This window comes from Microcebus murinus, chromosome 7 (genome assembly GCF_040939455.1).
Source record: "Microcebus murinus isolate Inina chromosome 7, M.murinus_Inina_mat1.0, whole genome shotgun sequence".
NCBI lineage: Eukaryota > Metazoa > Chordata > Mammalia > Primates > Cheirogaleidae > Microcebus > Microcebus murinus.
Window position 1 is genome coordinate 50,657,986 of NC_134110.1, and position 15,946 is coordinate 50,673,931.

A 15,946-nucleotide genomic window follows, 5' to 3' on the forward strand; every position below is an offset into this window, starting at 1 on the left:
TTTTCATATGAAGACAAATGTAAATATACTAATAGCCATAAATCTATAAATTTGATTTTTTTTGCTTTATTTAAGCCTTGGATTGTGATTCAGCTACTTAATATGCCATTAAATTTAATCACAAGAATGGTTACAAAATACAGCCCCATCACAATTTTAAACCTTATACTCTATTATCAGTGGTATCGTTATAATTAATTTTCTAAAACTCATTACTTTAAAATATTCACAAAAGAATATAAAGTCACTGACTGGTACCAGTCTGTGCCCCTGGTGTCACAGAATTGTGGTGTATGCTCACAAATGCTTTTAATTGAGGAGAAAGCCTAAAGCATCCACTAGGATTTCAGTGTATTAATTTTTATCACTGTGATACATCACGATTTGATTTCATTCTTTATTCCTGAGTTATAGGAACCCTGTCTCTTTATTGACATATGGTAACATATAATTTTCAATAGGATTTCTTCTACTTTTCTTTCTTTTACAAGCTAATTCAAACACTCCTTTAGGACCACCCACTATAAGATGTAGTAAGTATTGAGTCTATCATTTCTTAATAATATTATAGCTTATACATTAGTTAAATTGTTTTCAAACACATTCATATATAATATATTCAATGTATTATTCTATATCAATATATTTATAATATATTGCTCATATATATGTGTATGTATATATTCATAAATTACTATATTGATTCAAAAAAGGAGCCACATAATATAATGATTGCCAAAATCATTCTTTTCAAATACAGGTAGGAGCTATGCTTCCATACTTTTACATTTTGTATGATTCTAAAATGCAAGTTACTAAAGATGATACAAAATGGAATATTATCTCTGATACTTTTCAACTCCTTGCTTTTGATATATCCAACCAGGAACCGTAGTTCATTGAATGGATCCATGCTTTCCAGTTTTTAAGGCTTCCCCTAAAAATTTCAGTAACTATGAGTTTCACTAAATGTTTAATAAATTGGTATATGGGTCTGAGTATCTAAGATCTTGTACTAATAAAGAATGTTATAGTCAATAATGAAATGTTATAATTATTGGTAGTAAAGTTTATAATAGTACACTGTTAAATAACTCTGTGAAAGAAAACTATTTCTATATGTCTTAAATCTGGTAGTATTTCCACAAAATAATCAAATCCCTAATTAGTGACATTGGATGAATTTTCATCTGCCTATTATAGACTTCTTTGACTCATAGGGGGTACTTCAAATATCCTATACTACACTTATGTGTTAATCATCACACTATTGGTAGGCACATTAACATGATTTAATAAGCTATTGTATAAAGATACCATTTCTGATAAAATACAGATGTAGGAAGCTTAAATTAATTTAAAAATAGATACAGATAAATGATTTGAAGATATTGTTTGTATTTATGCTTACTGATTATATACTTTCTAAACTGATTACACATATTCAGAGGGGAGAGCTGACAAAAGAAAAACCGAATCCCTTGTTTAGTTTTCATTTTGGACTCCTTGATATTTGAAACCATAGGATTAATGGATTTGAAATTCCATGCTTATTCTTTAAGTGATGGTTTTATGGCACACAGTAATTTTTAGGGATTGCAGGAGATTTAGAAAAATAAATATATATTAGGTTTAATTCAACCACAGCATTCACTATGTATTTCTTTTGTATAAGGCATAGTGCTCAATGCTGTGGATAACAATGACATGTATAAAAGTGAAGTATGATATTGTGGATGATTTAAAACTTCTAACATAGAGGCTGCTGTCAACATTAAAATAGAATTTGGAGGCAGTGGACTTTAGATAAGACATTATAGTAAAGGTGAGGCAAGTATGATCAAGTGAACAGGGTGCTTACCTGACAGCCAGAGGTAGGGGATTACTGCCAAGCTTTAGATGTTACAAATTCTAATAAATAATTGAAACTTTCTTGGCCTGTTTTCCCATCTATAAATTCCAGACAGTATCAAACTTATAGGGATTTTGTTGGCATTAATAAAATAATTTTACTGATAGTGATTATTAAAGTGCAAATTATATTATAGATATAAGTAGTTTATTACAGTTAAGTGAATTCATAGTGACTCTTAAAATATATACAGCTAGTCAGTTCTTTCCTGTATAACAAAGATCAAATAGCAGAATGTCATTTTATTTTTAACAGCTTTATTGAGGTATAATTGATATACATAAATGACCCATTATGAAAGTGTAAAATTTCATAAGTTTCTAATATGTATATACCTCTGAAACCATAATCAATATGAATCTAATGAGTATATCAAACATGTCCTACATTTCCTATGTAATCCTTCCCTTTTGCCACTCTCTACTTGAGCCTCAAGTCCTCAGGAAACCAGTGATTTACTTTCCTTCACTAAAAATTAGTTGGCCATTATAGGATTTTAGATAAGTAGGATCTTAAAATATGCATTAGTTTTGTCTTGCCTCTACCTCTCAACCTAATTTTGACATTCATTCCTCTTGCTGAGACCATCAACAGTTCATTTTTATTAATGTAAAGTACTAATTCATTTGTGTGTATGTGTGTGGAGGGGACTGTGTGTACAATTTTGATCCACTCACTCGTTGATGAATATTGGGTCTTTTTCAATTTTAAGCTATTCTAAATAAAGCTACTAAGGACATTTGTGTGCACAACCTAGTATGGACATGTAATTTTCTAATGTAAATACTTAGGAGTGGATTGAATTGATTAGATTTTTGTGTTGTTTTAAAGTTTAAAAGAAATTACTAAACTGATTTCCAAAGTTGTATAATTTTACATAATCATGTATGTTATATATGAAAAGGCTTTCTTCATTGTAGTTATCTCATAGGTATGTAGGATTGTCTCATTATGGTTTGAATTTGCATTTACCTAAAGAATAAAGATGTTGGAGTTCATATATTAACATTCGATACGCATATCTTATCTGTACATTGAAGTTCCTATTAAATTATTTTGTTAATTTTTCAATGGTTTGTGTTCTTTCATTGGGTTTGAGAGTAATTTACATATGAAAATATGCTAGTCCTTTATCAATATGTGATTTGCAAATATTTTCTCCTATTCACTGACTTTTTTTTTCTTGTGTAAATATATGGGGTACAAGTGCAACTTTGTTGGTTGTTGAGACAACATAGTGGTCAAATTAGGCCTTTTTGGGATATTCATCATTGAAATAATTTACCATTGTACCCAACAAATAATTTCTCATCATTGACCCCCTTCCGACCTTCTCACACTTTTGAGTCTCAATTGTCCCTGATTCCATTCTCTATGGGCAGGCCATGTAAACACATTTTTTAGCACCCACTTATGAGTGAGAACAAGATATAATTGTCTTTCTGTGTCTGGTTTGCTTCACTTAAGAAAATGACCTGTGGTTTCACCAATGTTGTTGCAAAAGCCATGTTTCTTTCTTTCTTTTCTTTTTTTTTTTTTTTTCTGGCTTAATAGTATTCTGTTGTTTAAACGTACCACATTTTCTTTATCCAGTCATCCATTGATGAACACTTAGGTTGATTCCATTTTGCAGCAATTGGGAGTGGTGCTGCAATAAATACACAAATGCAGCTATTTTTTGTAAGTTTATTCATAAATATATTTTTTCTTTTTTATTTTAATAGTTCCAGGGATACAGGTGCTTTGTGTTACATGGATAAATCATATTATGCCAAAGTCGGAGCTTTTAGTGTACCTGCCGCCAGAATAGCATACAATGTACCTGATAGGTAGATTTTTACATTGCAACCCTCTTCCAACTTTCCCTTTCTTAATTTTAAATGTACATTACACCATTTTATGATCATATATATGCCTTGCTGAGCTTCCACTTGTGAGTGAGAACATGTGGCATTTGTTTTTCCATTCTGGAGATGCTTCACTTAGGATAATGGTCTCCAGTTCCACCCAAGTTGCTGCAAAAGTCATTATTTCATTACGTTGCTAGCTGAATAGTACTCCACGGTATGTATAGGCCATAATTTCTTTATCTACTCATCATTTGATGGGCATTTAAGTTGATTCCATATCTTTGCCATTGTGAATTGTGCTGTGATAAACAATTGTGCTGTGATAAACATAGACGTATCTTTTCCATAAAATGACTTCTTTTTCCTTTGGGTAGAAGCCAGTAGTGGGACTGCTGGATCAAATGGTAGATCTACAGTTAGCTCTTTAAGGAATCTCCATATTGTTTTCCATAGAGGTTGTGCCAGTTTACATTCACACCACCAGTTTATCAGCATTGCCTTTTTACTGCATCAACATGAATATCTTTTTTTTCACTTTTTAATAATGGCCCTTCTGATAAGAGGAAGGTGATATTTCATTGTGGTTTTAATTTACATTTCCCTGATGATTAGTGATGTCAAGCATATTTTCATATGTCTTTGGACATTTGTCTATCTTCTCTTGAAAAACTTCTGTTCATATCTTTTGCCCAGTTTTTAATGAGGTTATTTGTTTTTAACTTGCTGAATTGAGTTCTTTGTAGATTTTGGATAGTAGTCCTTTGCCAGATATACAGTTGCAAATATTTTCTCCACTTCTTTTGGTTATCTGTTTACTCTGTTGTTTATTTTCTTTGCTCTTCAGAAACATTTTTAGTTTAATTAAGTCCCATTTATTTGTTTTTGTTGTTGCTGTATTTGTTTTGGAGGTCTTAAATCATAAATTCTTTGTCTAGGACAATGTCCAGAAGAGTTTTTCCTAGGTTGTATTCTATAGGTTTTATGGTTTCAAGTCATACATTTAAGTTTTTAATAAATCTTAAGTCAATTTGTATATATAATGAGAGACAGGAATCCAGTTTCATTTTTTCACATGTGGCTATCCATTTTTCCCAGCACCACTTATTGAATAGGATATCCTTTCCCTAGTGTATGTTGTTGTTTCTCAATGTAAGTAGGTTATAGTTATATGACTTTATTTCTGAGTTCTCTATTCTTTTCCATTGGTCTCTGTGTCTACTTTTAAACTAGTACCATGAGTTTGTGGTTACTATAGCCTGGTAGTATAATTTGAAGTCAGATAATATGATTGCTCCAGATTTGTTCTTTTTGCATAAGATTGCCTTGGCTATTCAGGCTTTTGTTGTTGTTGTTGTTGTTCATGAAGTTTAGGATTGTTTTTCTCTATATATGTGGAAAAAAAGGCATTGGTATTTTTATGGGAATTGCATTTAATCTGGAGATCACTATAGGCAGTATGGACATTTTAACAATGTTGATTCTAACTATCAATGAGCATAAATCAAAAAGATTTTTACACTCTGCCTGTTTTATCTTTCTTTGCCACATATCCTGAATACTTGCTCTATGCAGTGAATTTGGGCAATGGTAAGACTCACTTTATTTTCTTACCACTTCTCAGAGACCATATTCACTCATTTTCTGAAGTTCACTGACTTGTAAACTCTGTATATATATATATATATATATATATATATACAGAGATATACTGTATACAGAGATATACAGTATATCTCTGTATATATATGTATATATAGACACAAATATATTATATATAATATACATAATATTTTTTCAAAAAAATTTTAGTTGTTTAGGGAAGAAACATAAATCATATCCCTATTACTTCATCTTGGCCAAAAGAAGAAAAGCATTTTATTTAATTTTCATAGAATTATAATATTATAAAAAATATCACAGCTATAAAGTAGCTAAAAGCAATAAATTAACTGATATTCTTTATTCCCAACTTTCCACACTCATACTCACCTTTTCTTCTTCAACATGTTTTAACCCTCATATTTTAACTTGTATTGGGGGTGGTTGGGCTTATTTTCTAAATATTTTACCATTTGTTATTATTTTCTTAAAATTCAAAAATCACTACAATTATTTGGTATTTCAAATGTGTTATTTTACATCATGTGTCTTTTATACATTATTTAACAATGGGGCACTCCTTTCTTTTGATAGAGGCAGGTGAATTAACACAATCTTTAACTTAAGTTGGAAGAACTGCTTCATCCCCATGTCTTTTCTTTACATTAGGTACAGATATGCTATTGGTCTTTATCCCACCACTTACTTCTGCAACTGAGAGAGCTACTTATCTGATTGGTTGACAATAGACATTCACCCCATTTTCTCAGTTGTATATAAATTGACTATTAAAGGAACTTAGTGCAGGGGATTTGCTATTTTTTTCTCCTCCCCATTAACTATGATCAATAAAAGTCAGTTACATGAGCAAGTGCATTTACTCTGCATTCTTGTTTCACTTCAGTAGGGCATCCCAAAATTATCGGAGGATAGGTAGTAACCAAACAAAATTTGGTTCTCACATTAAAATACATCTTTTAACTTAGACTTTATAAATATTAAGGATGGTATTTTTATTATTTACCTGTTGATACATTCTGGCTTAAAACTCAATGTTAATATGCTTAATACTTATTAGATCACTTGAAAAACTTTGATAAATAAAAAAAAACTCCCAGATTTAACACATGAAATCTTTTCTCATTATTTCTGTGGAATTTGGATAATTCTTAGATGTCTAAATTTAGTGGTATATTTACAAATCTTATTAGAAGTTCGTCCTAAACAATAGTCAGTGTATTCCACTTATTTTAGAAATAATGCTGTTCCATCAAACTGAACTAATATATCCAATATCAATTTTCTAATTAGTACCATAGTAACTATAATATTTTAAACCTGACTCTGAGACTAATACATTTTTGGCTATGTCCTATTGTTTTGGTTAAATCGAATGTTAATTTTAATTTGTCAATATGTTAGATTCTTTTTTCTTTGGCTTATTTCTTAGTCTTCTAATATAGATGGTAGTTTTGAGGTTCAATTGGAAAGGGTTATATAATCGTTATTCTATGGTGTTCTGTTCCTTTTACCATGTAATACCTGGTTCATTGTACCCTGTAGATATGGACATTTATTTATTCACAGAATAATTTTATGTAAATTAGGTGGAGGATTTTTACCTTTTTCATTTCCAAATTGCATTTTAGAGTATCTACATTCCATTTCAATTTCAGTTATGATATTAATTTTTTATCCCATTGAAACTTGGGAAAGGGTAAAAGAAAAAAAGTTTCTGCTACAAAAGTCAGATGGGATTGTCCATATTTATCAAGCTACATATTTTGTACGTCCATTTCCAGAATCAAATAATCTTTCATAGAATAGTTTGCATGTGGTCCTTCATGGTAATGAAGGAGATAGGAACAGATGACCTCTCAGTGTAATTTCTCCTTTTTGATTCCTTAGTGAAAAGAACATTGGACTATTAAGTTCTTCTTCCACTTTATCATTGTAAAAGGGTCTATGAATTATCATAAAACAGTGGCCTTTCCATTACCCAACATCATAAAAATAGAGTGCTCAGAATTTATGTACACTGAACATTGTATCTTAGCTACCTTATGTAATGGTGCCTGATCTGCAATCCATTTATCTATTACCTGCATTTCAGATGATTGTTCCTCATTTTTAAAAGGTATGTATGCCTTTATGTTGGATTCGTCATATTTTGGGGAAGTTTTTTTTATATTTTTTACACATATTTATCTATAGAAATTCCTGTTACTGAAGTAATTTCCTTTCCCACTTACATACTTTTCAAAATGATGACATGTTTCAATAGGCTGGCTAACCATTTGTTATTCACATGACTTGTATATTACTGAGAGTAACTTTTTGTTGCAGAAAAATAAGTGTACTTTAACATTTTTATTATCATTGTGTGCATAAGTAGATGCTTTATTACTATTATGAACTATTAATAAATGTATTCTTTCTTTGGCTATCAGGCCTCTTTGGAGCTATTTTAAATTAGTTTCTTATTAACTGCAATTAACTACAAAAACAATTGTTATGTAATTGGTTCAGAACAAAATTATAGACTTTATTATTTGCAAAAGTTATCTTTTGAAAAATCTGTAAAATCTAGACCCTTCACCTCAGCATCTTCCTGATCATTAAATATTTATTGTGATCATTTTTCCTGAAAATCAAATAAAAGTGTTCAGTAGTTCTTCATTTTGTATATTTCTTCATCTGGAACTAATCCCCCCCTCCAGACTGTATGCCAATTATTGGTTCAGGAAATTAGATAAACAGATGTGTGTAAGCCCTTTCAAATGTAGAACAGAAAGGCCTGTATATATCTGTTAAATATTTTCTTATGCTCAGAGGATAATTTTTTATTTTCAATTCCTTATTAAATAAAACCAAAAATTCTAATACAAAATAATAAGATAATAGGTTAAAAGCCTAAAAGTTTACTTGAAGTCCAAATATATAATCAGAGTTTTATTAAATATTAGTAAAGAAAAGACCCTTCTCTACTTTTTTCGTCAAACAAGTTAGACTGATATCCTTGTATATTCAGGGAGATTGGAGTCTGGACTTATAAACCAATACTTGGAGGAGTTATACACAAGATTTTGAAAAAATGAGGATGGCTCTTGAGTCATATCAAAATTAAAAAGGTGGATGGTGAAGATGTTTCTTGGTTGATCTTAAGCAATGACTGTCTGAAAAAAAGTTCTGTACCTTCATTTAAATGGATAAATGATAGCCCAGAGGAAAAAATAGTTATTGAAATCACCTGAATTTTATGATACACAACTGTTTCCTTTTAAAAGCAGTACAACCAACCTGTGTTAATCCATGTCTACAAAGAATTGATATATTAAATGATATATTTTCTTTATTTCTTATACAAATCTCAGGGAGAACTAAAGAAAGGAGAGAGAAAGAAAAGGTTTAATGTTTGCTTGAGATATTATTATAGGTTATGTTGCCAAAGCTAATAGTTTTGTGCTCCTAAAATGATAACACATTCAAAGACATAGCAATTAATAGTGGTATCCTTCAGTACTCATAAAGGTAATCCATAAAATAGTAAAGCTAAATAAACAAATAAATACACCAAAAAAGCAATTCAAAAAAGTTATCTATAGCACAAGACATGCCTGTTATTCAAAAAGAGTTTGTTGTAGCTTGTCACATATAAAAATTGTCTAGTCTCTTGTATAATAGAATAATTACTGTATTTTCCTTATAAACTGTTTTTATCTGACAACAATCTCTTATATTTATACAACACTAAATTTTGCCATGTATTTCTCTTTTATCCTTTCATTATAATAGCCCCAACATTGGTTAAAGAAAGTATCATTATTGTCATTGTACACAGCAGGGCACAGATAAGCCAGGTTGGGTATCCCCCCAAGGTTTTACAGCTAAGTAATGATAAAGGCTAAATAACAATAAAGACTGCCAGAGTTTGGGGAGAATATGTTTTCCTTATCTTATTTCCTCTAGAGTTGTTGTGTCAAATGCTTCTCTATCATGAACTCCGCTTCTATGCTTCTCAAATTGAAATTTTTATTCCCAATTTGTGCTCGTAAGTAGGCTTACTTCTGCTCTGTCACAGAAATCCACAGCTTAGCAATGTCTTGTTATAATATTGTGCTTTGCTTTGAAATGTTATTTCTAGTTATCCTCATTATAGTTGCTTCACTTCATCTTTCTCTGTAAAGGATCTGGAAAAACTAAAATAATATCTACTGTTTGATTTACTTCTTTTAAGTTGAAATTATATATGCAAAGTAGCTTATTTAGATTGGTTTAATTTGAGACAACACTGCCATTAGATGGCACTCTGGGTAAAGTTGACTGTTGTTTCATATATTGGAGCATTACAGCATTCAAGGATTTAAAGGAATTGAAAAACAAGATCAGTGAACTTTTGTAAGTCAAAGAATCTTACAATGACAAATGAATTTTTCCCTTTGTAAATAATTTAAGCATTCTCTTTAAATTATTACATATCTTTACACATCAAATAACAATTCAAAAATTACACAATGGAGTGTTCATTAGAGTAGATAGTATGCATATATTTTTAAAATTACTTGTACTGCCTTGTATGGCCAAAATTAATGTTATCAATCACTTTGTTCATACCATTCCTAATAAAATAGAATACTTAGGACTAAAATCAATTGGTTTATATAAAACTTTCATGCATTTTAAGGCAATCTCCATGTATTAATATAAACATGGACTTTTGAAACATTGACAATATTGTTTATAATTCTAAGTTTTTATTAAAATAAGTACTCTAAAAATATACTTGATACATAAATATTGTATCCTTTCAAAATGAATTCGAAATATTTTATTAGGAATTATTTCATTTTTTCAATCATTCTCATCTAATCACTAATATGCTAAGAGCATAGGAGGGATAGCAAGGAAGTATAAATTATGGTAACTGACCTTAACAAATATAAGCAAATATATGCTTTCCTGATGTTTTTATTAAATTCTAAATAACTAAATACAGGTATAACATAGTGCACAATATTATCTTTCATTAATTCATTCCATTATAGTCTATAAGAGAGTCCATCTACAAACACAAAATTAAGCATTTACTCTAAGGCACTTTTCTACATAGCACCTAAAATAACGAATAAAATTAGAAAATCTTCACCTTCATGGAATAAATATTTATTTAAGTACTATCCAACAGTATTTATTGTATGAATAAGTAATAAAGTTATTATATTCACTCATCTAAATTATTGAAATCAAGGAAGTTGTTTGAAAATGAAAATTGTCCAGGTTAATAAAATTTAACATTTCATATTAAAGGTTTAATGATACAGTCAATATTTCCTCTAGTTTTATAATGTATCTTATATTAAACAAGGGTGATGATGAATGTAAAAATGAACATGTAATATAATGATAAAGCAATCATACATCTAAAAATACATAATATTTATATTTTCTTTAAAATCACCCACGGAGTACTTCTCAAATCATATCTTTCCCCCTTCTCTCTTATAGCTAAATCTATTCAGAATTGTCATTTGACATTGCCTTGCTTTGCACTAAAATTTTAACTAATGTGTATATCCCTAAACACAACATTTAGTTTTATGTATTGATGACATTTATATAAATGGAATAAGGCTGTACATATCCCATGATGTGCTTTGAAAAACCCTACTCAACATTGTTTCTGAGATGTATCCTGTATAATATGCCAATAAATAAACCTCTTCAAATATTTTATGCATTCTATTGCTGAGGGACATTAGCAATTTACATAAGAAGTGTTGTTTAGGTAATCTTATACAACTCATCTAACACACATAAGCAAGGGGTTTTCTAGAAAATACATAAAGGGGTAAAATTTTGGGATTTTGGTTAACTCCAGTAGGTAAATACAGCTGTTTTTGGAGTGGTTGGTCTGATTTACAGTTCTATCTGTAATGTATGAGGAATGTCTTTACTTCACAACATCACCAACATTTTTAATGTCAATGTGTGAAGCTTGTCAATCTAATAGATGTGAAATGATAGCGCAGTGTGATTTTAATTCTAATATCAATGGAATTGAGAAAATATATTTCCAAATGTTTATTAGCTATTCGTGTTTCCCCTTTTGGGAATTTCCCCACTTGTCTATTGAGTTGTTTTTTCTTGGTCTTTGATTCAGAAGAACTCTTACATATTTACTGGACAATAATCTTATGCTGCTTTTATATATTTTAATTTGGCTTTTTTTGAAAATAGTATGTACTTTTTCTTTCTTTTTTCATCTTCATATGTTAAATATTTACTATAAAGAAAAATATACATCCTATATCCTATCTATATCCTATTTTTATATTCAGGATTTGCTAGTTTCAATTCTGCTAATACTAATCAAATATTGCCACTCTCTATTTATGCATATTCTTGCTCATGGTAACTTATTTTGTCATTTGTTTACCATGTTTTCATTAGTAATTTTTTTTGTCAGAATTTTTATTCTGTAGAAATTCTTTGAAGCCTGGATTTGACATAGGCATCTTCATTCATTACGGGAGGAATTGTGTTTATATTTGCTATACATCTAGGGCTTACCAGGAATGATCACAACTAAGTTTTTAGCACATTTTCAGGCCACATTGTAATGTGAATTAAGGCTCCAAACACATTGAAGTGTCTGCCTATGATTAGGGATTTTGTGGGAAAGACTCTTTTCCATTTTTTTTTCCTGTTTCTTTTGATATAAGGCCAAAATAAGAATATATACTCACTGTCTGCCTCCCCAGAGTAGACTTTTCTTTTTTTCTGGTTCACATCATAAAAGTGTTATGAGTTCATAACGAGTGTCTCTAAATTGATGTCCCTCCTTTTACAGATTATCTCTTTCCCTTTGCAGGTATGGTCAATTATAGTTTTCTTTATTTTAAACAAATAATATAAATTCCAGAAATTAACACATACCTTTAATGGCAATAATTGGGTTCAAAACTCATTTGTTCCTTTGGAGAGTTTCTAGTAACTTAAGGAATGACTGTTTTACCTCATTTAAGCATATAATAAAAATTTAAAAATAATTTATCTTGTATTTTCAGGTATGCTATGCCATAATGGCTTGCACTGATCATAAAAGCTAGGAAAACAAACCACATAATTTTTCTCTAAGAAACTGTCACAGGCCTAGTAACATCAAAATTCTCTAGTGTTTATTTGTTATTTTACCATTACCAAAATTTGAAGAAATATCCTTACTGATTCTTAACATTGCAGATAATAATAGTAAAAATACCTACTATTGATAGAGCACTCATCATTTGACTTCAGTTGCATTGGGTTTTACATATGGGACTATATTTAATTACCACATGAACCTAAATAAATATATGTCACTCTAAAAACTGAATTGATTCTTCTGAAGTTGCAAATGTACTTACTCTCCTTTGTTTATTGCTCTCACTCTGAGAATTTTAACTTAATACTAAACAAGAGCAGATGTGGTAAAGTGAATGGAACTTAGATATTCAGAGCAACCCATGATTTGAAGTATGGAAGAAACAAAATAGGAATTAGACTAAACTTATGCAGCTAAACTTTATTTGGTGTCTTGATATCTATGACACCTCATTTCCTGCTGCTTGATGTTTTAACAGAGAATAATAATGTGAAAGCAGTTTTTATATTTTAACTTTTGGAGTAAATGACTCAGAATCTTTTTCAGTGTGTTAAAAAGAAAATAAACAAAATAGAGCACAAAGCAGTTTCATTTCTCCATGGGGGAACTATTGTATTTCTTTATAGAGCTTATCTAAAACAGATACTATTTTCAGATACACACACACACACACACACACACACACACACACATATATATATAGCTTTTAATAACATCAAAATAAATTTTGCTAGGTAAAGTAGTTCATGTGCCTTAGAATCTTCTATAAGTTTAGGAGGTGACCATGTTCTTATTTCTCAGGTAATTTCATCTTTATTGCTTTTATTTTGATCAACATTATACAAACATAAAAGTATGAAACTTATTCTATAGCCCAGAATAATTGTAAAATGGCATCTATATATCCACTAGCTAAGAAATACAACGTAATGTTTATATTAAAGATCGTCATAGGAATCTTACGCTATTCACATTTCACTCCATCATACATATATGAATTTTCTATTATTATTCTCAAGTATTATTTCATTTTATCTATTTTATAAAAATGCTTGACTGAATTCATTTATATGTAGTATTCTATCCCTTGCTTGTGTTCCTATGCATTATATTTTTGAAATCCACTCATGTTAATGTGCTCACATTGACGAATCGCTTCATTCATTGTTACTGATGTACTTTCTGTTGTATTCTATTATATGAGGATGACGTGATTTATTTATCCATACCATTGCTGATGGGTATTTGGGATGTTTCCAGACTTTTGCTATTATGAAAATATTGGTCTGAATGTTCTCATATCTGATTCTTGCTATACATGTTCAAAAATTTACTCATTGGCTTATATCTTGGACTATAGTTGCTTGGTATAGAAAATGAATGTTTAGGATTCCAGCCCATGGCACCATAGTAACTGAGTGCAGCCTGTTCAGGGCGGGGCTGGAGGACAGAGGCAATGCAAGAGAGATGGAGCTCACTTTCCACAACCAGTCTGGGAAGTGGGGCCCCTCCCGCACATGCATCATTTCCAGCTTGTAGAGCAGACCTTGCTCCTCCTCCTAGCAGCTGCCCCTAGTGGCTGGAAAGACAACCTCTGACAAACCAGACAACATGCACACTGGGGAAAAGAAGCCCTATTCAATAAATGGTTCTGGGAAAATTGGATATCCACAGGCAGAAACAGGACCCCTACGTCTCACCACTCACAACAATTAATTTAAGATGAATGACAGACTTATATCTAAGAAATGAAACCATAAGAATTCTAGAGGAATATGCAGGTAAAACTCTTTTATATATCAGCCTAGGAAAGAATTTATAAAGAAAAAAAAGAAAGAAAGAAAAAATACCCAATGGCAATCATGGCAAAAACAAAAATTAATAAATGGGAGTTGATTAAACTAAAAAGCTTCAGCACAGCTAAGGAAACAATCAACAGATCAAATAGGCAACCTATAGAATGGGAAAAAATATTTGCAAGCTACACATCTCATAAAGAGATAATAACCAGAATATACAAAGAACTAAAGCAAATTAGCAAGAATAAAACAAACAATCCTTTTAAAAAGTCATGGTTGCAGGACAGGTGACAGACGAATAGGGAAGACAGGGTTCGGTCCCCCTCCCCAAACCTAGAGTAACTTTGCAAGTGGAGGGGAACCCAGTCAGCTTCCTCATAGATGCAGGAGCAGAACATTCGGTACTAACAGAAGACACAGGAAAATTGTCCAGTAGGACCAGTTGGGTGCAGGGGGCAACAGGAGCCAAACTATATTGGTGGACCACACGGCGGAGATTGGATTTGGGTTCAGGACAAGTGAGTCACGCCTTTATGGTCATCCCTGAATGTCCCACACTACTACTGGGAAGAGATATACTTACCAAACTTAAGGCCCGAATTCACTTTGAAGAAGAGGGAATAATAATAACTGATAATAAAGGCAATCTCATCAACAGCCCCCGGATCACTCAGATCCTGACCCTGACACAAGCAGATGAATATAGACTGTACCAGCCCATAAAAAGCAGAGAGGAAGGAATGGAACAATGGCTCTGTGAATTTCCCACGGCATGGGCCGAGACAGAGGGCACAGGATGGGCAAAACACCAGCCGCCTCTTTACGTTGAGTTAAAACCCGGAGCCGAGCCAGCCCGAGTCAGACAATGCCCCATGTCCCAGGAAGCCAGAGTGGGAATTACGCCCCACATTCGGAGACTCCTGGACAGTGGGATTCTCTGGAAATGCCAGTTGGCCTGGAACACCCCCCTGTTGCCGGTGAAGAAACCGGGGGTAAGGACTATAGGCCTGTGCAAGACCTCAGGGAAGGCAATACAAGGGCCCTGGATATCCACCCCACAGTCCCTAACCCCTATACTCTGTTGAGCTCTTTCTCTCCCACGCTGTCTTGGTATACCATCCTAGACCTAAAGGATGCCTTCTTTAGCCTGGCAGTGGTGACATGCAGCCAGGAGATTTTCGCCTTTGAGTGGCGGGATGACAAGAGAGGAATTCATGGGCAGCTGACCTGGACGAGACTGACAGGGGTTTAAAAACTCGCCTACCCTGTTCAACGAGGCCCTCCATGGTGACCTGGGTGAGTACCGAACTAATCACCCAGGGGTGACTCTGCTGCAATACGTGGATGACTTGCTGTTAGCTGCACCTAACCCCCGGGCCTGCCTAAAGGGCACCAAAAACTTACTCAAAGTATTAGGCGAGTTGGGGTACTGAGCCAGTGAAAAGAAGGCTCAAATTTGCAAGGATAAAGTCACCTATTTGGGATATAAAATAAAAGGTGGCCGAAGGTGGCTAACTGAGGCAATGAAGCAGACTGTGTTGGGGATACCCACTTCAGCCTTGAGCCGAGAACTGAGGGAATTCCTGGGGTCGGTGGGTTACTGCCGCCTCTGGATTCCAGGGTTTGCGGAAAAGGCTCCACC